Source organism: Macrotis lagotis, chromosome 6 (genome assembly GCF_037893015.1).
Source record: "Macrotis lagotis isolate mMagLag1 chromosome 6, bilby.v1.9.chrom.fasta, whole genome shotgun sequence".
In the NCBI taxonomy this organism is placed as follows: Eukaryota; Metazoa; Chordata; class Mammalia; order Peramelemorphia; family Peramelidae; genus Macrotis; species Macrotis lagotis.
The window spans coordinates 4245311-4265493 of NC_133663.1; the positions used below are offsets into that span (position 1 = coordinate 4245311).

The 20183-nt window shown below is 45.5% G+C and overlaps 1 protein-coding gene across 3 annotated transcripts in view; it reads left to right on the plus strand.

Moving 5' to 3' along the window:
- Positions 1-20183, plus strand: part of MB21D2 (Mab-21 domain containing 2) — a 106182-nt gene that overhangs the window by 33667 nt on the left and 52332 nt on the right. The window contains exon 1 of one of the 3 annotated variants that reach the window (XM_074190630.1): positions 2422-15234. The exons of the other annotated variants lie outside the window; for them this stretch is intronic. The gene's annotated coding sequence lies outside the window, so the exon portion shown is untranslated. Of the gene's footprint in view, positions 1-2421; positions 15235-20183 lie in introns of those variants that run through there. 3 annotated transcript variants of the gene reach the window in all.

Genomic DNA, 20183 nt, shown 5'->3' on the forward strand with positions numbered 1-20183 from the left:
AGATTATCAAGTGAAGGAGCTGAGGCCATCCACATGTAGCTAAGAAGGGACCTGGGGAAAGCCTTCCATTGGACACTCCAGGGTCTAAATTGGCAGCTTATCTGGGAAGTTATTCATGGTGAAAGCCAAAAGCAAGGTTCAAGAGAATGTGCTCCAATTGCCGGAATTGAGTTCTACTGAGGAACAGACAACTGTAAGGACACTGGAGTGTGTCTGCACATGCCTACGAGTATGAGTACGTGTGAGTGTGAGTGTGTTTGAGTGTGTGTGGATGTTTTAGCCCTTCTTGGGAGACTGCCTGGGAAATACTGCTTCATCTGCCACGACAGCCCCACAGCCAGTCTTCACTTCCCCATACAGCAATGGACAGAGTTGTGCGTGTGCCTGTGAATTCTGTGTGGAGCCATTTTTATTCCTCTGCACTCTTCACTGTGGGGAAGGAGATCTTGGGCAGTTCCAGAATTCCAATAAGTCAAATCAAAGCCCAAGTCACATAATGAAAAGGTATCATGGAAACAGCAGGGACTCGACATCGTGGAACACCGGCAGTGAGCCGGGACTTGTCGGCTCTGCTGCAGGAGGCAAATGTGCTAGCTCAGGCCAGTGGGGATGAGGGCTGGAAGGGGGCTAGAAATTGGAGAAAAGAAGCAGTGTGGCTGAATGATCAAGTGCTAGCTTTTGTTCAGTACTTTTAGTTTTGCAAAGGCTTTACAATGTTATTTTTTATCCTCATAACCTTGGGAGGTAAGTGCTCTTGTTATCCCCGTTTGACAGATGAGAAAACTGAGGGTGATAGGGTTAGGTGACTTGCCCAAGGTCCTCTATTAAAATGCTAAAGGGCAGGGGCGGGGGGCAGAGTTAGGATGGGGAAATTTAAACTCGGGTCTTCCTGGTTTCTAGGCCAGCTCCATCCATCTGAGACAATAGGCAGATCTTTAGCCTGAGTCTGGGTTCCTTCACCTCACCAGTGAAAATACTCCCTCTGTTCTGTTGAAGGAATGGTGCCTGCCACCAGTAGGGCCATCCCCAGGAAGCTGAGCAGCTACAAGCAAAGAGCAGAGAGAGAGAGAGAGAGAGAGAGAGAGAGAGAGAGAGAGAGAGAGAGAGAGAGAGAGACCGAGACCCTGCCTCAAGTTTCATGTCAAATAAACAGGGGAGCTTGGTGATCCTTAGAACTGGTTTGAAATGGAGGAGGCTGCTGTGGGAGATGGCAGGACCCCCTTTGCCAGAACTCAGCAGGCAGAGGCTGCAGGCCCACCTGTGTGTGTAGGGGGAGGCTCTGCTGAACAGGGTCTGCTGTTTCAAACAGTGCTGGTGATGACTTGGCTCCTCAGGTCCCTCCCGGCTCTCTGAGTGTCTGTGATTCAGGGAAGTTGGGGTTCTGTATCCAAGAATTTGTGCTTCATGGGAGCATGAAAGAGGTGGCTGTAACTGTCCTTTCAGGAAAATGAAGTGTGTAATGAAGGAACCAGGACCCTCCCTCCTAGAGGGAATTCAGAGTCTGTCGGTCTGGCCTGGTCCATGACCCTAAGGCCATTTCCATGGTTGGGCTGGCTTAGGCTGCACCTTCTAGGAGAGCTGCTTCTTAGTAAGAATGGGGACCTGCCTTTGCATCTTTTCCCAACTGAAGACCTGTACAGTCTGACAAAAAGAGGGCAGAACATGGAGGCTGGGACCTGGCCTCCCTTCCCGTTGACGACCTCTGATGCTTCTGTGACCTAGACCCACCCTCACATCTGGCTGCCTGGCGCCCTCTCCTCTCTGGTCCTGAGGATACGTTACCTGCTCTCTAAATCTTGTCCTTTATCCGAGTAGTTGAAGGATGGATGTAGACGGCTCTCCCAGCCAGGAGCACATTCCTATCATCCGCCCAGGGAGCAGATGGCATTTCAGGAATGTGGCCCGAGGCAGAGCACAGAGGCTGCAGTGTGTGGGGGCTCTACAAGGGAGCCAAGCTGCAGCAGCCTGTGACCCCAATACTCTGCTGCAATGGCAAGTTTAAGGAGGTGGGGAGGAGTTCTTTTTGGTCCTCAGGACTCCCCTACCCTTTTCTTTTCAGACTACTTGGAGAATAGTAATAAAAGAGGGAGAGAAGGAAGGAAGGAAAGAAGAAAGAAAAGGGAGAAGGAAGGAAGGAGAGAGTGAAGGGAGAAAGAAGACAGGAAAGCAAAGAATGGAGACAAGGGAGGAAAGGAGGAGGAAAGAAGAGAAGAAAGAAGGTGGGAAAGAAGGAAAAAGGAGGGAAGGAAGGAAAGGAAGAAGGAAAAGTGAAAGAAAGGGAAGGAGGAAAGAAGGAAAAAAGGGAGAAATATAGGAAGGAAAGCAAAGAAGGAGAGAAGGTGGGAAGAAAGAGCATTTGAGTCTGAGTTGCTTAACATTGCCCCCCCCCCCCCCGCCCCTCCAATTACTTAATGTGTGCCAGATTGACCATCACATTAATCGACTGTGGGAAAGCCTGACTCTGTGAATGGGGTCTCCAAAGCCCAAAGGGAAACTTCTGGGGGAGGGAGTGGGGGGGGTCTAGCCTGACTGCATTTATTTTTTTATGTGCTGCATCTTGGTAGATTCTGGGGGGATCGGTGGATACCCTTGTGCTGGCCCCTTGTGCATCATCTCCTCAAGGCTGTGGCTGCTGCACTGGGGCCTGGCCCCTGGTCTGCACTCTTCCTCAGACCCCTTCCTAAATTCATAAAGTGGGCACTGGTCTTCATTTTCCACCTGCCATCTCTGACCTGTTTCTGGTGTCTTTTGAATCTGAATGTTCTGTTCTTCCGAGGCCTCTGTGACCCTGGATGATAAGGGAGGTCTTTGGCCAGCCTTGTCTGTTCCTCTCCCACTCCTTTTCCCCCCTCACTCGTGTGTGTGTGTGTGTGTGTGTGTGTGTGTGTGTGTGTGTGTGTGAGACTTGTCCACTGCCCCCCCCAATTGGGGAACATGCTGACTCAGGAGTATCCAAACCTGCCTCCTCAGCATAGGCCTGGACCTGGGAGCACTCCAGGATGGACCTTAATGGGGTGACTTGACGTCCAAGCCTTTTCAAAGTTGGTTTCGTGAAGGGTGAGAAACCCTTAGGTCGAAACCCTCCTGGAACTGAGTGTTTGAGAGTTAAAAGCAAAAGGCTTCCGGTCTGGCTTTCTTCCCAGTTTTCTTCAGGGAGAGACACTGTAAACTCACTCCTCTGTGTCCCCCCCACAATGGCTGGGGAGGAGGTGGTGCTGGGGACGGGCACAGGCAGCCAGGGTTCCCCAGGATGGACACCACCAGACCCAGGGAGCTCCTTGGGTTCCCCCTCTGTCCCAGAGAGAACTGGTGTTCCCTGGTTTGGAATGGTTGGATTACTCCCAGTCACTAACCTAAGTGATCCTCAGCTCCACAAGGGTGCCCAGCCCATGGACCTAGGAGTTCCCCCTGGAAGTGCCAGTGCACCCAAGGGTTTCTAGGCATGCAGTGGAAGGACCTGGGACCCTGTACAGAGTTGAAGCCTGTTTCTATGTGTATGTGTTGATCTCCTGAGAGAAGAGAACCTCCTTGAGGGGAGGAACTACTTCTTTTCCCTCTTTGCATCTTCCACTGAGCACCCCCATGATCTAGATGACTTTGGTTGTGTCGTTGATCAGACTGGGATAGATCAATTGGATTCTACTTTTGCGTAGGGGCCACTGGTGCTTTCATCCATAGAGATTGCAGGGAATGGGGGTTCCCATGCTGTGTAATCTTGAGGCAGAAGGTTGAGGGGATACCAGGACCTGCCTTACATCCCTCTGTAGGAAGACTGCTCTCTCTCAGGAAGCAGCCAGTATATTTCATCTGATATTGCTACCGGCTCTCTGTCTCTCCAAGTCTGCGGTGTCTTTGACCTGAGGAAGGGAGAGCCATGATCCAACCCTTGTCTTGTGTCTGGGGGCTGAAGCTTTTGTTTCTGGTCTCTACCTGGTCCCAGAGTGATGCAAACAATGGGAATGTCACAACCCCTGGTGGGACCCAGGCTGTCCACATCTCCTTTGTCCCCATTTGCCCTCCATTTGCAGATAGCACAGGGCTACTGTCTTAGAGTGTTTGGTTAGCTTACTGGAAAGTTTGCATCACTTTGTGCTAGCCATGAGCAGGGGGAAAATGGGCTGTAGCTTCAAAGTGTGTGTCAGCCTCTGGGCTCAGGCCAAGAAAAAGCCCTTCCTTAGTTTGACCACATACAGTAAGGCATGATGATTTTTTTTTTAAAACCAAAGATAGCTATGTTTTGGTTCTTGAGTTCTATGGTTTCAGAAATGCCTCCCTTGTTTGTTTGACTTGGGATGGAAATGACCTCATCCAAGGTGGAGACAGAAACTCCCCAACTTTCTATAGCAACCCCTTTGTTTGAAGAGTGGGCTGCAGACAGGGCCTCTGTCAGAGCAGCAGCGGAGGCTGGCCCAGGCTACGTGACCTGCAGGCCCTTGTCTTCCTACTGGGTGACTTGGGGCAGCCCAGTTCATTCTCCTGGACCTCTCCTGTTCCTTATTCAACTCAGTGGAATTCAGTGAGCATCCTCCACCCAAGTTTTACATTTTTACATATGATTTTGCTGATGTCTTTGGTTTTTCCATCATTTACCTCTTTCCTGTTTTTCCTTCCTCCTCCCCCTACCAAAGAACCATCCTCCTACACATTAGCCTTCATTTATTAGCACTTAGGGGACACCTTGGTGGCACAGTGGATAGAGCACTGGCCCTAGAGTCAGGAGGACCCGAGTTCAAATGTGGCCTCAAACACTTAATAATCACCTAGCTGTGTGAATTTGGACATCACTTAACCCCATTGCCCTTTAAATAAATTTTAAAAAAGCAAAAAATATTATTTATTAGCACCTACAATGGGACAGTCATGATATTTGGTGCTGGGGAAGAAAAGGCAAAAGAAACACAGTCCCTGCTGTCAGGGAGCTTCCATTCTACTCCTCTTATGATTTTGGGATTTGGCAGCCTACTGTGGCCTGAAGGTTCAGAGCCAAAGGGGACCTTCAAGGTTAGTTAATCTAACCCTTCCCTTTTACAGCTGAGCAAACTGAGGCCTGGAGAGGTGAAGTGCCTTCCTCGCAGTCACACAGGAAGGAAGAAGCAGAGCCTGAATTTGACCCCAGATGTCCCTTCTACCCCAGGGCTTACTGATGATAGGCTTGTCTGTTGGGGGGGGGGGGCGTGTGGAGGTTTTCACCAGTGTAGATGCATCCTCTTGCCGCTGTCACTATTGTTCTTTCCATGCTCCCCACCCGCTGCCCTGTCCTTAGATATAGGGGACCGGCTTGTTAAGGAGGGTAGCTAGGTAGTCCAATGAATAGAGTCAGGAAGACTCCTCACCCTGAGTTTAAATCCAGCCTCAGACACTTATTGGCTGTGTGACCTTGGGAGAGTCGCTGAACCCTATTTGCCTCAGTTTCCTCATCTGTAAAATGAGCCTGGAGAAGGAAATGACAAACTGTTCCAGTTTCTTTGCCAAGCCAACTCCAAATGGGCTCATGAAGAGTAGTCACAACTGCAACGACTGAGCAGCAGCCCCTCATGAAGGAACCTGGGCAGCTTAGCTGGGAAGAAAATAGACTGCAAGACTGGCAGTTCCCTAAAACCTCTTAGAGAGCTGGTGGGGCTGTGGAATGGTGGGGGGCTTGGAGTCCCAAAGCTCTAGGAAGGAAGGGTTTGGAAGGTCAATTCTGAGCTGGGCGTTGCCTGGGGCATTGCCTCCACTGTATCGCCTGTTTTACTGGGGGGGGGGTCTTGTTTTATAGATTTACTTCAGAGATGGAAGGAGCAAGGCTTAGGATTGAATCTGCTCCTTGCTTCCTGCACTGTCATGGGGTGAGAGGGAGAGCCAAGGTGCCTCAGACCTCTGGGCTGTCTGTCCAGTGTCTCGCTCCTCAGGCAGCTACTAGGAACAGGTGGGCTCTGCCTTTGCTCGGGTATTACAGACTGGAGCCCTGCCAAGGGCCATTCATTCCAGGCTCATCAGACTCTGCCATCCCTGTATGATGAAGAGTATACCCTTCAAGATGCTCCTACCTGTCATCCCCATTGGGAGCCAGAGGCAGAGCTCAGCCTGGCTCCGTTGATGGTTCTGTTTGTCAGCATCATGCCAAGATCCTGCCCAGGCTTGACATCTGGTGATGGCAGACATCTCTGTGCTGAATGGCAATCACAACAAGACGGGGCTGGGACAGACAGTGCAGTGATCAAGTGAGATGTCTGTGAGGCATTTGTGGTGAAGCTTCCTTTACCATTGTGTTCTGTAAAGACTCAATAGCTTCTGATTGATGGATGCACAGTGAGTTGTCAGAGAGATGGTCAGGAAGAGGGGCAGCATCATGTCATCTCTTCTGGCCTCTTGTGTTCTTTATGCAGGACCCATGTCAGTATTGTTTCATTTGGTGGCACCATAGCAGGATGAAATGCCACCCATGACTGGCACTTAGTTATATAAAGTTAGACATTTTTAAAATAATAAATTAGGTAAAAAGTGTGGTACAGTATGATATGATTCCTTCCCCTCCTCCATGCCCACCAAAGCTTACTGGGTGACTTTGGGAAAAGTTAACTCTCTGTTTTTCAGCAAATCCCTTAAATTATATATTGCTGAAGAGAAGCTAATTTTCATTGATCATAGGATTATCTTCAACTGGAACTCCATATCTAGTTCAAAAAAAGAAAAGGAAAAAAAAAAACATACCTCATCCATAAGGGTTGGGACATGATACAAAACATCTGGGTGGATGGAGAAACAGAAGCAGTATAATGGCAAGAGTAAGCTAAAGCCTCCCAGCCAGAAGGAGGGCCTGAATGATAAGCTCAGGAAACATAATTAGAGGGTCACATTGATACTGGCGCATTGGGAAATATTAATAACCCACTGAGCATCCATTAGGGATTTTGCTCTGATAGGGCAACTAATCCTCTGCTTTTCCTTTCCTAATAATTTCATCATTACGAAAGTGGAGGAAGTGTTGATGAAGACCACTATTAGGGTCTTCATTTGACTGAATAAGGAGATATTGATAAGCATAGGAGAAAGATAGGAACCTTTGAGTTATCAGTCTTGGATGTTGGAGAACAGTAAAGAGAGCTATCTGGGGAGCGTCTGGCATGAAATTTAGAGAGCAGATTTTAAAGTCTTAGAGAAAAAATCGGCAGGTTGCTATGCTCTAAGATTCTTTGGGAGATAATGTGACTCAAGAGAAATGAAATATTCATTTCAGAACTATAAATGATTCTAATGAAGAAGAGGGCCAGTTTCTAAAAAAGGAACTCACTGACCAATTCAGATGAAAGAAGGATGTGTAAAGAAGATGGGCAAGGGTGAGGAGCTGGCAATGAAACTGAAAGGGCTGCTTCATCCCCTAAGAAGGAGCCCTTGTCCCTGTGCATTCAGATGATGCCATAGTTAGCATCTCTATCAAATCTGTGAATTTGATGAAACTGGAAAGGGCATGAAAATCATGGTAGATGATAGAATTGGGAACTGAAAAGATCTCATCAGATGAAGCTGATGTGCCAAATCTTACAAGATGAAATTTAATAGGGATAAATTTAAAATCCTATGCCTGGGTTCAAAAAACTCGACTGTAAACTTGCCAAATGGAAATTCATCATGGATATATGAGAGTTCATGTAGGAAAAAAAAGAACTGGGGATTGTAGAGGCCAATTTGCCTAGAATGGAAGATATGTGAAGGGAAATAACATAAAATAAGGTAAAAAGGGAAGGGAATGTAAGGCTGTGGGTTTTGTAATTTTGTCCTGGAGGCAATCTCTTAAGAGTTTAGATGAGAGACACATGGTTGGCTCTATTTTGTCAGAAATAAATTTGACAACTCTATATAGGCTTCATTGGAAAGGGAAAATTTGGGGAAAATGTTGGGGAGGCTTGCCTCAACAAGACTTGGCAAGTGACTGGTCTTGGACCATTTCTCCCCTTTGACCTTTGGGTGGATATGCTATAGAGATTGAGCCAAGATAGCAGCAGCAACAGAGGACTGACCCTCAGTTGGACTGACAGTAGTTGGGGGGGGGGGAGGTCATGGTTCTTGGAGGTGGACCCAGCCAACAGGCCAGGTTCAGGAAGGAAGGATCACTGGGACCAAGGGGCCATGCTGCCTGCTACCCATAGGACATAGATAGGACTGTCACTATAATTACTGAAACATTAGAGAGTGAGCAGCAAGCCCACAGTGATCCAAGTTCCCCCCAGGAGCATCCAAAACACTGTTGAGAAGAGCCCACTGTGGACACAGCACTGGGCTGGATGCTAGGGAAATGCCAGTAGCCCCGAGGCCTCCCACATGGATGATGCCTGAACAGAGCAGGGCCCTGGTTGGTGCTTGCCGATAGATTGATGGGCATTCTCTCTTCTGATGGGAAGATCACAATACAGCTGCAGTTTATTTATTTATTTGTTTTTTTTTTATTTAAGTTGTTTGGCAAGGCATTGGGGTTAAGTGGCTTGCCCAAGGCCACACAGCTAGGTAATCATTAAGTGTCTGAGGCCGGATTTGAACTCAGGTACTCCTGATTGTAGGGCTGGTGCACTAGCCACTGTGCCACTTAGTTGCCCCAGCTGCAGTTTATTAAGAAAAGTATGTGACTTCTTGCCCTGCCTTTACACTCCAAGGACAGTTGGGGCTTTTCCATCCAAAGCACCCCTGAGAGGTCTCTTTTTTGTGCCAAGCTGGGGCTGAGAGCTGGGCACAGCAAGGAAAAAGCAGGGCAGCCCCTCTGGTCAAGTGCCTGCTTCTCTAACTGAGGGAGACAACACCTTATGGAAACGTTCAGCCACAGGGCAGAGGGGAAAACCTCCAAATTCATAAGTGGCATGGTCAGGATGCTGGCAAACTTCTAGGAAGTCTTATCATATAGGAGTAGCACAGGCAGCAATGCCCAAGGGGACCCACCATCTTAGTGGAAGAATTATTGTTGATGCCCCTCCAAGCTATATAAGTGGCTCACTGATCAGTGACTATGGGGAAGGGAAAGGGAAGCCCAATGAAGGATGAGGGAAATTGGGCTCTGAGTTGCTTCTGGCAGTCTGGGCCATGAACTGGTCAACATCCAGATGGGAGGGAGAGTCTAACATCTGGTGGTTACTGGGCAATGGTCCTTGGTTGGGGAGAGGAGAAGAGACTTGATCCCTTTTGGGCTCTCAGGCCACCCACTGGAATGGTCTGCTTTTCTCATTCTTTCATTCATTGCAATTTCTACCCCTTGGACTATGATGCTCCAGGCAGAGTCAAAATCCAAGAGTGGACCACAGGCATTCTTCATCCACGAGATGTTCCTGAGCAGCTAGTTAAATAAAGCTCTCTTTTGAGTAGCTATGGGCTTCCTGAGTGGCTTCTATGATATTTTGATGATCCCCTAATAGCGCTTAGAGGGCCTCACCACCCAAAGCAAAAGCCTCTTCTACTTGAAGTCCAAGCTGGATCTTCTCTGTGACTCACTAGTGAAAACCTTTGGAGAGCACATGGCTCCTGTGTTATGTGTCACCTGATACTAATTATTGGGACATTCCAAAGAGGTACCTGTAGTTAGAGGCTTCATGGAATTGTGCAAAAGAGACCTTGTTAAAGGGGACAGCCTTAGGGGGGCAGCTAAGTGGCACAATGACCACTAGCCTTAGAGTCAGGAGGACCCAAGTTCAAATCCAGCCTCAGACTCTAATAATTACCTTGCTGTATGACCTTGGACATGTCACTTAACCCCATTTCCTTGCAAAAAGAATAAAAATAAAAAAATAGTAATAAAGGGGACAGCCTTTTAGGTTGTTTCTATTCTGCTGAGTCAGTGGATATTTTGGAGTCAATGAATAATAAACCAAAGAGATCTTGTGTTCTCCACATCACTGAGGCAATTGTGTAAGGATGAAGGGAGGGGGGGAGGAGAAGAGGAGGAGTAGAAGACAAGGAGATGAGGAGATGGAGATGGAGAAAAAGGAGAAGACTAGTTGTTGATCTTTTGGTCACACTTTTTTGGTTGTTGTAAAGCTTGACATTTTCTTCTTTCTCTATATAACTTTGGTACTCTGCTACTCTATAGCCTCACAGTGGTGTCACCTCCAGGATGGTTAGACCTTCTCTTCATTCATCCCAACTGCTTTTCCCATCTTTGTTTCAGTCCTCTTATATAAGCTTATCCCAGAATATAATGTTTGACTCTGTTTGGGGTGACTCTATTCTTGATGATGAAGATGGATTGCCTCTCATCCACGGCCATGTCCAGTTCTGATTCCTACCTGGTCACAGGACACAGATGGCCCTAGAGAAGAAAGTGAGACTGGTGACTTAGCACAGCCCCCTCCTCACTCCACTCCAATTCAAGTGCTTGTCATGGCATCATCTCCCTGATGTTTTGGTCTTCATCAAAAATGAAGGATAAATATCATCATCATCATCATCATTGTTAGTGTTATTATTAGTTTGTTTTAAATCTTGAAGTATATCTTCGCTGCTTCATCTGTCTTTTGTCCTTCGAGTTTCACCTTAAAAGTCCTTGTGATAACTTTGCTCAGTTAGGTGTCTCTCCAAGGTTTCATTAAACTGTGTTGACACTCTGCTGCTTCTCTTGGTTATATGAGATGATGCTGTGCATAACATTTCAAGAACCTTCTCCAGAAGAATTTGCAATGAGTTTATATTCTGTAGACAGTTATTGCCCTTTGCTGTCATTTGGTAACTAAGACAAAAGTTGGCTGAGTAAAACAGCTTTAGCCTCTTTATTTAAACTCCTTAGTACCATTGATTCACATTGAAATGGTTGTAATCAGTGTCAATATCCTTTCCTCCATCTCTGTCCCTTTTATCAGCAGCAATGACTTGGTCAAATAGGTTAGTTTGGGTTGGTTCAGAAGATACCCAGTATACCTTTAAAAGCAAATTCTCCTTTTAATTCCTTCTAACTTTAATTAAGTTCTGCTTTAATTCAGTAGCTGAATTGTAGGTGTATACAAACTCCTGTGGACCCTCAGATGTAGATGTTTCTATATGTATGTTTATACCCGCAACCATATATGTTTGGTTCTAGTATATAACTAACATATGTGTTAAATATGTAGGTGCAAGCTGAAATTTGAGACCCATATTTATGGGTGCAAGATTCAGAAGTGACTTCTACTTTGATGATCAGTAATTTCCTTTCCATTAAAAAGTCCCTTTTCTTTTTGTGATTTTATTCAATAGTTACCATGGCCAATGTCCACTAATTCTTTCACTTAGAGAGAATAGTTACAGTATTATTTAAGGAGAACCAGTTGCCCCCAGAGACAGCCTAGACTCCTTTGAGTGATTCTAGTGATTAGACATTTTTCTTATTTCATACATGAATAAGGTGCAAATATTTTTTGTGATCTTTCTTTGACATATTTATCATGAAGCCTGTCTAGGAGGTGACCCAATACCTCTGTTAAAAGATTTTTCTACTGAGCATGTAAATAAACCTGTTAGGAAATATAAAAGGAAGGGAATTTTTGTTAGTTTTTCATTTGAAAGCATAATGGGTTCAGAATATGGCGGCATCCTGTTTTGAGGCTGTTTCCTAGAGGATGCCACTGACTTCATTAACTTCTGGGCCCTGACTGTAGCCACAAGCAAGGGTCAGAGGACCAGTTCCAAAGCAGCCCAGCAGCGTCTGGCTGCAGTCTCCCTCTGTCATGCTTGAGCAGAGATGCACAGGTGCCTCCATCCAAGGCAACTCTCCCTCTGCTCCCTCCCCATCAATTAGCTGGCAGCTGACATGTGTGTATTTGAAGGTCAGCCATTTCCTATCCTAATATTACACTCTTTTCTGGGTTTATTATCTCCCTCCCACCTGCGGCTGCACGCCATCTGGTGTGTATGGGCACACACACACACACACACACACACGGAAGATTAGAAGGAAGGTTTATTCCTTTCTTGCTATTGGTTTCAGGGAGGGATAAATCAGCAACCTTTTATGATTTTGAAATTGGTGTCATCTTCTAGCAGAGAAATAGCACCAATGAGGGTGGAGGTCGGTGAGCAGAAAGCTTCCAGAGTCTTCTTCTGGGATATAGGAGACAATTTTTTTTCTGCCTGAAAGAATGGTTTTGCTCCTGGCTTCAGCCTTTAGGGATCCCTCTGGCTCTTTGGGGGTGGGGGGAGGAACTGTAGGGGTTATGGTTTCCTGTGGATCATCTCAAATGTGAACGTTAGGCAGGGGAACCTATGTATCCAGGACCCCACACCCACTCTCAGCCTTCTGCCCTTTTAATCCATTTGAAATCCCTTTTGAATCCAGAGTAAAATTTTAAAAGGACAAAGAAAGATTCTCAGGAGGATTATTTGTCTGGGAGCCATGGTATGTCTTCAGATATGGCAGATTAAGTGAGATGAGATATTTGAGTGACACTGGGAGTACATGGCTTGGGCAGGTGTCAACGGTCCTGTATTTGTTGGTGACTTTCTCATCCTAGTAAAATAGATAATTCATAACCAGAAAATGTTAGCAAATTGATTTTAACATTTCTGCAATCCTAGTAATTTCAATGTCTCCTGTATTTTAGGTTTCCCCCCTAATTTCCAGCAAGATATAGCTTTCTACTTAGTGCCTATACTGCCTTTTTCATCTCTCAAGTGTTAGATGCAGGTTTATTACTTTATTAAAGGCTGGTCATTTATGGATCTCTTTGTCAAGGAAAATCTCTTACTGTTAATATATGGCTTCCAGATTAGGAGCATCTGTGAGAGGCATACTATCCCCAGAGACAGTGTGGGGCAGTGGGTTGAGAATCAGGACAACCTCAGCTCAAATAGGGGCTCTAATGTTCTACTTTGGACAAGTTGCTTAAGCTCTCTATGACTCAAGGGATTCCCTAGGACTTAGGGATTTAGTCATAGAGAGGCTCTCACTTCTTTCTCTCTACACATCCCCTATGCATCATGATTTCAGAGCCTTGGGTTCCTTCCCCATGCTGGAAATTGTTTGATTTGTATCAGAGCTGAAAGACGTGGTTTAGTGGTTGGGTGGTGAAGTTCTTCATTCTCAAGACCAAAATGACATCATTGTATTGAGGTCAAGGTACAGCATGTCTGACTGTGGCTGATCAGACCAATTTGAGCTTGGAATAAATAGTCCATGTAATATTAAGTTTATTTGGAAGTACGACTTGAGTTTGTTGAACTCTTCAAAAATTAAGATGAATCCTGAAGGGTACATGAAGTCTGTAGGTCAGGTCTTTGCCTTCATTATAAAAGAATTCCTTCCTCACCTAGTGTTTGGGTGTTATGGCTTCCTGACCACTGGTTATGGCCCTATTTTGGCAGCATTAACAGCATGACCAAGCTCAGACATTTAAAGATCCAGGCTGTTGTGGATCTAGGGTGTACTGGAATCTGGAATCTCCCTAAAAGACTTCCATTTCTATCACTTAGCCTGTGACTCTTCTTCATGGTCTCTTCCCTTTGACCCCAACCCTGAAGGCAAGTTGTTTTTAATGTTGTGACTCCACGTTGGATGGCTGGTGATAGCCATAAATCTCTATAATGCTTCTGAATGTATAAAAGAAAATAGGCAGCATAGTAAAGATATATTATTAAAGATGTGGTTTTTTCCCCCCACCTAAGTTCACAAATCTCCTGAAATCTAACTTCAGACTTTAGGCTAAGGAGCTCAGAGCTAATTAATCACCCCAGAGCTCCTGATCTGTCTGGTGGATTTTGTTGTTGTTTTGCTGGGGATGATGGTGATGGTAGCTGTTTCGTCTTGTCCATGACTTGCCGTCATCATTGGCTTGTCTAGTAAATCTGTGAATGACATGAAACTGAGAGTGAGCAAGTGAAGTTGTTGACTGATAGAATCTGGGCAACAGTCAGTTCAGCACCATGGACTGAGCCTAATGAAATGATATTTACTAGGAATTATTGTTGAGGAATAAATGTGAAGGATGTTATTAAAAACAAAATAAGCTGGGATGGGGCAAGGATGGTCTGGCTGCGACCTGGGACTCTGTGCTTCCTGTTCATGGGGAGGATGGAAATGAAGATAGACTGAGGCCATTGACCAAAGGGTTTTGAACAAATTTTAACTGCTCTGTCAACTTCAGGTATCTTAATTCTATCTCATCACTCTTGAAAGAAGGCAGATCTCCTTGTGGCAGGTCTAACATCCAGCCTTGTCAGGTTTTATTCTGTCTCTTCTAATGGTTGTATTGTCAGCTTGTCTTCATGTCTACAGAGCCTACTTCAAAGAGTAAACACACCCCTTTGTCTCATGTGGGAGGGGATACCATTTGTGTGATCCTCAGACTCTTCTCCCCCCAATTCCCAGCATTGAATTGGTGATTTGAGATCACCATTGCTACCTGGTGGTATGGGATCCAAGCTGGAGCATGAGCTACTAGGTCACAATAAAGCTTGAAAAAGAATAAAAATAATAGTCTGCATGTATATGTGGGAAGAAGGGAAATGATGCTAATGGATTGTCAAGTATTTGGGCTTTGGGGGGGTGTTACATAAACAAAAACATTGTAGCCCTTTCCAGGAGAATATGGTCTTGGGCCAGGCCTCTTTAGTTGAAGAGATGCCCAGTGCCCCGTCATCTCCCTCTATTTTTTTAATAGATGTTGACCTTAATTTCTATCCAAGGTGACACAGAGTGTGACAAACTCAATCTATCAACTCTTAAATCAATCTTCATTCCCATAGTCCTCTCTGTGGAATATAGAGATATCCAGAAGCATTTGGTCTGGTCTCCAGGCTCTCTGAGACAAAGGGTCAGTTTTGTAATTGTTTTTTTTTTAGGGTTTTTTTTTTTTTGCAAGGCAATGGGATTAAGTGGCTTGGCCAAGGCCACACAGCTAGGTAATTATTAAGTGTCTGAGGCTGTATTTGAACTCAGGTACTCCTGACTCCAAGGCCAATGCTCTATCCACTGTGCCACCTAGCTGCCCCTACCACCTAGCTGCCCCAAGTTTTGTAATTGTTAATAAACCTCTTGATCCAAAATTAGCCTGTTTCTAAGAGGGGACCTCTACCCACAGATGATAATTGTGAAAAGAGATCTAGGGCAGCGTGTGAATCTGAGAAGGACAGAAGGGGGAGGGAAAGACAATTTGCCTGGCTACAGGTAGTGGGAAGGATGGGGGACAACCTGAGGAAACTACTTTCTCTTTTTCTCTCTTCTTTTCAGAATTCCCTGGACTGCTAAGCATGGGGCAGGGATTCTAGTCACCATCTGTTTCCACCCTGAGGCCATTTTGTCTTCTGGTAATATACCATGTGGACTCGATTTCCTCTAAGACTGAGCAACAGACTTTGCCAACTTTCCTAAATTGCCACTATCAATATTCCACTGTCTTTATTTTTATGTGGGCTAATGGCTTTCTTCTTTGAAAATGTCCCTGCTTTCCAGGCCCAGTTCTTTATAATTTAAAACACACACACACACACACACACACACACACTCTCTCTCTCTCTCTCTCTCTCTCTCTCTCTCTCTCTCTCTCTCTCTCTCTCTCTCCCCCCCCCAACAAAAAAGCCCCTCAGACCTGGTATAGTTTTCTGATCTGCACACACACACACACACACACACACACACACACACACACACAAACACCCCTATGAATCCTATTAGGAAATGCCCTTTGAAAATTCCCTGTTCTTCATCATTGGCAAGGTCCTTCTGGCCTTGCTCCCACAGACTAGTAGATTAGTAGAATCAATAGGTCAGAGGTAGTCCAGCGGGCAGGATCGTGCTGGAAAGAGTTTTATTTGAAAAAAACCAGGCCACTATAAGAATCCCTTTGTTGAATTCTTTGAGTTTAAGGAAAGCTCTGATGTCATCAGTGGTAGTGATGGCTAAGCCAGTTTGGATATTCAAAGGTCATCTGCTGTCAGATTGCTAAAGCTAGCTACCCTAGGAGGGTAGAGGTGGGTAACTGTATGAGACTTTCTGTCCCTCCCCAGTGTTGTGAAGGAAGCCCTTGGGGCATAAGTATCCTAGGGCTGCCTGTCTGTTCATCCAGTTATGCTCAAGAATTGGCCAAGATTTTTCTCTGGTTCATCATAGAGTAGGAGGAAGGCAGAATAAAAGCCAACCCCATTTTGGCCACCAACTCCATGACTCAGAGCAAGTCACTAAATCTGTCTCATCTGAACTAGATGTTTCTGGAAGTCCTCTCAACTTAATATTCAGCCCACCTATCCTTGAGGGTCCAGGGAAGCCTGGTCCTATAACATGAGTCTTGTCTGTGCCTTCTCAGATGTTCTTGGCATTTCCTGTTTCTGCCTCCATCATTATTGCCTGGTTCAGAAGTCTTTGTCTAAGGATTATTATGTATGTATTGGCTCCCTCACTGGTGCCTGTCATTGTAATTCTGGTACCTAGTGGGTGCTTAACAAATGCTTCTGGACTGACTGACCTCTCCAAAGGGATGTTACATTCTCTGTCCTGCATAACCCCTTGGAGGAGATATAGCAATATATTAGCAAAGAAATGTGGAGTATCTTGGAAACTCTTAGAAATAAGCTGAAGGGGTTAAATTGGGTGACCTGAGGTCCCTTCTACCTCTTAGTCCTTTGATCAATGACCTTTTTTAGATGTTCCCCTTATTAGAATGCTGCTTGATACTTGTTAGGAACTCAATAAATGATCTGTTGATTGATGAGAGCTCTGTTCAGGATTATATGCACTGAGGGCAGATCAAAGGGGGTCTCTTCCTTAGACCAATATTTCCTGAAGGTTTCATCTGCCTCTATAGTCCTGGAGCATCCTACAATGAATTCCTCTCTCCATACCTCTATTTTGGTCCTCTCCAACAGCAGCTTGAGGCTGGTATCCCAAGATCTCTGTCTACCCACTATGGGGTGGTGTCCAACAGTCCATTCTTTTGATAAGACTCCTTATCATCCTACTTTTTTCTGAGGGTTAATATCTCTGGCTCTTCATGATCTTCAGTCTCTGTTTTGTATTTTTTTTTAAATTTTGTGTTTTTTAGGGTTAAAACCTCTTGGCTTTTTTTAGGTCTTTGTTGTCTCCCAAGACTAGTTTTGTCTATGATGCCCCACAGCCTTTGTGGCATATAGAAGTAACTTTGGTGATCGGCATCACGATGATTTGATTTATTTTTGTGATTGACAATTTAAATAGATTTGGACATGTGACATCAAGGCTGCTATGGAGGGTTGTAGCTTTAAAGGAGTCAGGCCTCTTGCCAAGAATGTAAAGATGGTGTGGTAATGACTGAGTGAGTAATCTGAGCACTAGGATGTGGTTGGCGCAGATTATGTTCCCACAAACTCAGCCTCAGTGTGGATAAAGAAGGTATCAGGGTGAGGAGCCCTCTGGAGGGGAGGTGTGGATGCCAAATGTGCTTGGAAGGAATCGTTTATCCATTCTTGGAGGCCAACATCGAGAAACCCCCTCAATGATGAATTGGAGCTCTGTGGGCATGAGTTCCAAGACCCCTTTTGACTTGCAGAGAATAGGAAGGGTGTAGTTTTTTATTTCCATTATGTTTCATGAATATTTTTCTTTCTCTGCTTAAAAAGGAGACTAAGCTTAATTTCATCCCCCCCCTCAGTTTCTCCTTGCTGATCTCTCTTGAAGTGGTCTCTGAATAAACGATCTCCAGATTCAGAGTATGGGAGTAGTGAGGGTCAGGAAGGAATGTGATTCAGCCTTCTGATATCCAGGAGAGTGGAGTTCTCAGCTGCCTGCCTTTTTGATTGAAGATCCTTTCAGCTCCAAATTTATCAGGTGGCTGGTAGTCCTGAAGTTGGGAAGACTCAAGTTCAGTTATTGCCTTAGGCATTTACAAGTTGTATAGACAAGTCATTCAACTTCTGTCTCCCTCAGTTTCCTCAAGTGTAAAATGGAGATAATAATAATAACGCCTACCCCCAGGTGGGATGTGTCGATCAAATGAGCTCTTTCTGAAGATCTTTCTGACTCCCACAGTAGGAACTTAAATGAATGTTTGTGCATGCTCCCATCCTATGATTCTGGCTTCTACTCCTAGATCTTCTTCTTGTCACCTCTGAGACCTTGGCCATGTCACCATCTTCTCCAGGTCTGAGGAGGCTCCTCTGCACTGTGAGGATCCTAGGGTTTGGTTGGGAGCATGTTCCAGGAAGCATTTAATGTCTCCAGAGCAGATGTTGATGGACCAGACCTCAGATGGCTCTTTGGGGGACCCTTCAGGCCAGGTCCATATTTGGTGCTCTCATGAAGTTCACATTTTCCCCATGCTGAGCTACTTTTCTGCAGCAGTGTCGTGTCAGGCTCTTTCCCCAAGGATGAGAATTCCAGACCCTAGAAGGAAGAAGGCCAAGTGGTGGGTGAGGAGAGGTGTTCCAGGTTGGTGGATGTCCCCAGGGAGTTGGCATGATCTGGATGATGTTCGGGGGAGACAGGGAAGTGGGAAGAAAGGTGGCAAAAGAACTGAGACTCCGAGAGGAGACAACACATCATCTCTAGAGCTGGCAGGATGAGGACCAAGAAGTAGCAATGTCAGGAAACTGAGGTCTTAGGAAGACGTAGCCTATTTGTTACAAGGGTTTGACTTCTCTTTGACTTTTCCCACATTGGGGGAAGGGGAGAAGGAAAAAAAAATACTTAATTGAAATGAAAAAAATAGTTTTTAAGATTTGGAGCTTGGAGGAGGTCACAATTAGCATGAACTGAGGTAGATGCCAAGTCTATTCATTTGGCTTCCTAGTTTCACCCTTACCTGGTTTGACACATTTCTGTGACTGTCCTCATTTGCCATGGACTGTGAGCCAGAGGCCTCTGTAGCAGCCCTAGCATTCTCTGTTTGACTTTTGTTCCTGGTTTCATTCTAGTTGTTTTGATGCTGCTGGGGCTGGTGGGCCTGGCTGCTTCACCACATCACTGGTCATTGCAGATTCCTGGCCTCAGAGCCCCAAGGGCCTGGTCCCTTGGCACTCTTGGGGGAGGACTAGGGACAAAGGGGCTCTTTAATTACAAATGGAATTGAAATGAATAGGTATGACCTTGGAGAAGATCCCCAGGGGCAAGACAGGCTCAGTCTTGATTTGATTTGATTCAACAAGCAGTAAGCACCTACTGTTTATATGGTCCAGTCATAGACACAAAAGAAGTGTTACATCCTAAGAGGGACAATAGAACCTGTGATATAAAATAGATGCAATATAAAATAAAGGATAAGCCCAAGTCATCTCACCCCCACCCCCACCCCTCTGAACCCCTCCCTCCTCAATAAAGGCAAAACCACCTCCAAAAACAGTGGAGCCTGGACAGCTAGTGGTGGCAGTGGCCTGGGGCCCTATTTCCTGCCTCTCTGGTGGTGGCCAAGAAGCTTATTTAGTTCCTTGTATTCTAGGGTTGTTCCTGAATTTTCAGTTCCCCAGAGTTTGATATTCTTCAGTGGTGGTGTTCACTCTTTTCTAGTGAGCACAGTGGTGCAGTAGAGAGAGAGTTGGTCTTGGGAACCAAGTAGACATGAGTTCAAATCCATTTTCAGACACTTTCTAGCTACATGGCTCTGGGCAAGTCACTTAACCTCTATTACCTCAGTTCCCTCATCTGTAAAATGAGGATAACAATGACTTCTAACTCCCAGCGTTGTGAAGATCAAATGAGAGTAATGCTTGTTAAGTAGGTGTCCCCAGTGGCTGGCAAAAAGTGGGTGATATGTGAGTGTCAGCTACTATCATTATTATTAACAATGATTGTGAAGGTTGTTCCTGGTTTAATTGTTTTGCTCCACACTAGTTTGGAACTGAAAGAAATGTGGGTGCCCATTGCCTGGGGAATGGTGGGCCAATGTAGGACTTCTGAATGGACTCAAAAGACTGTCCCCCCAAATCCATCACTTAACAAAGGAACCTCAAGACCAACAGTTCCAGCATCTTCAGAGCTCTTTTCCTTATTTGCTGTGTGATGTTGGCAAAGTAGTTTCCCCTCTCTGGGCCTCCAGATGACCAAGAAGCTCCAGATCCCTGAGCCTGTGATGGATGTCGTCAGGTACCCTTTCCATCCTTATCAGCAGCCAGGTAAAGTTGGGTGAATCAGCTCCTGGGCCTTAGAGCTCCCCAATCCCTTGGTGAGACACCTGCAACCTCTTGGCACAACCCAGGCGGCATGTTTGACCACCACACCAATGTTAAAAGACCACACCAACATGTATCTTGTAGTAAAACACCGACTCCACTGTCCTTGTGCACATTCTAAT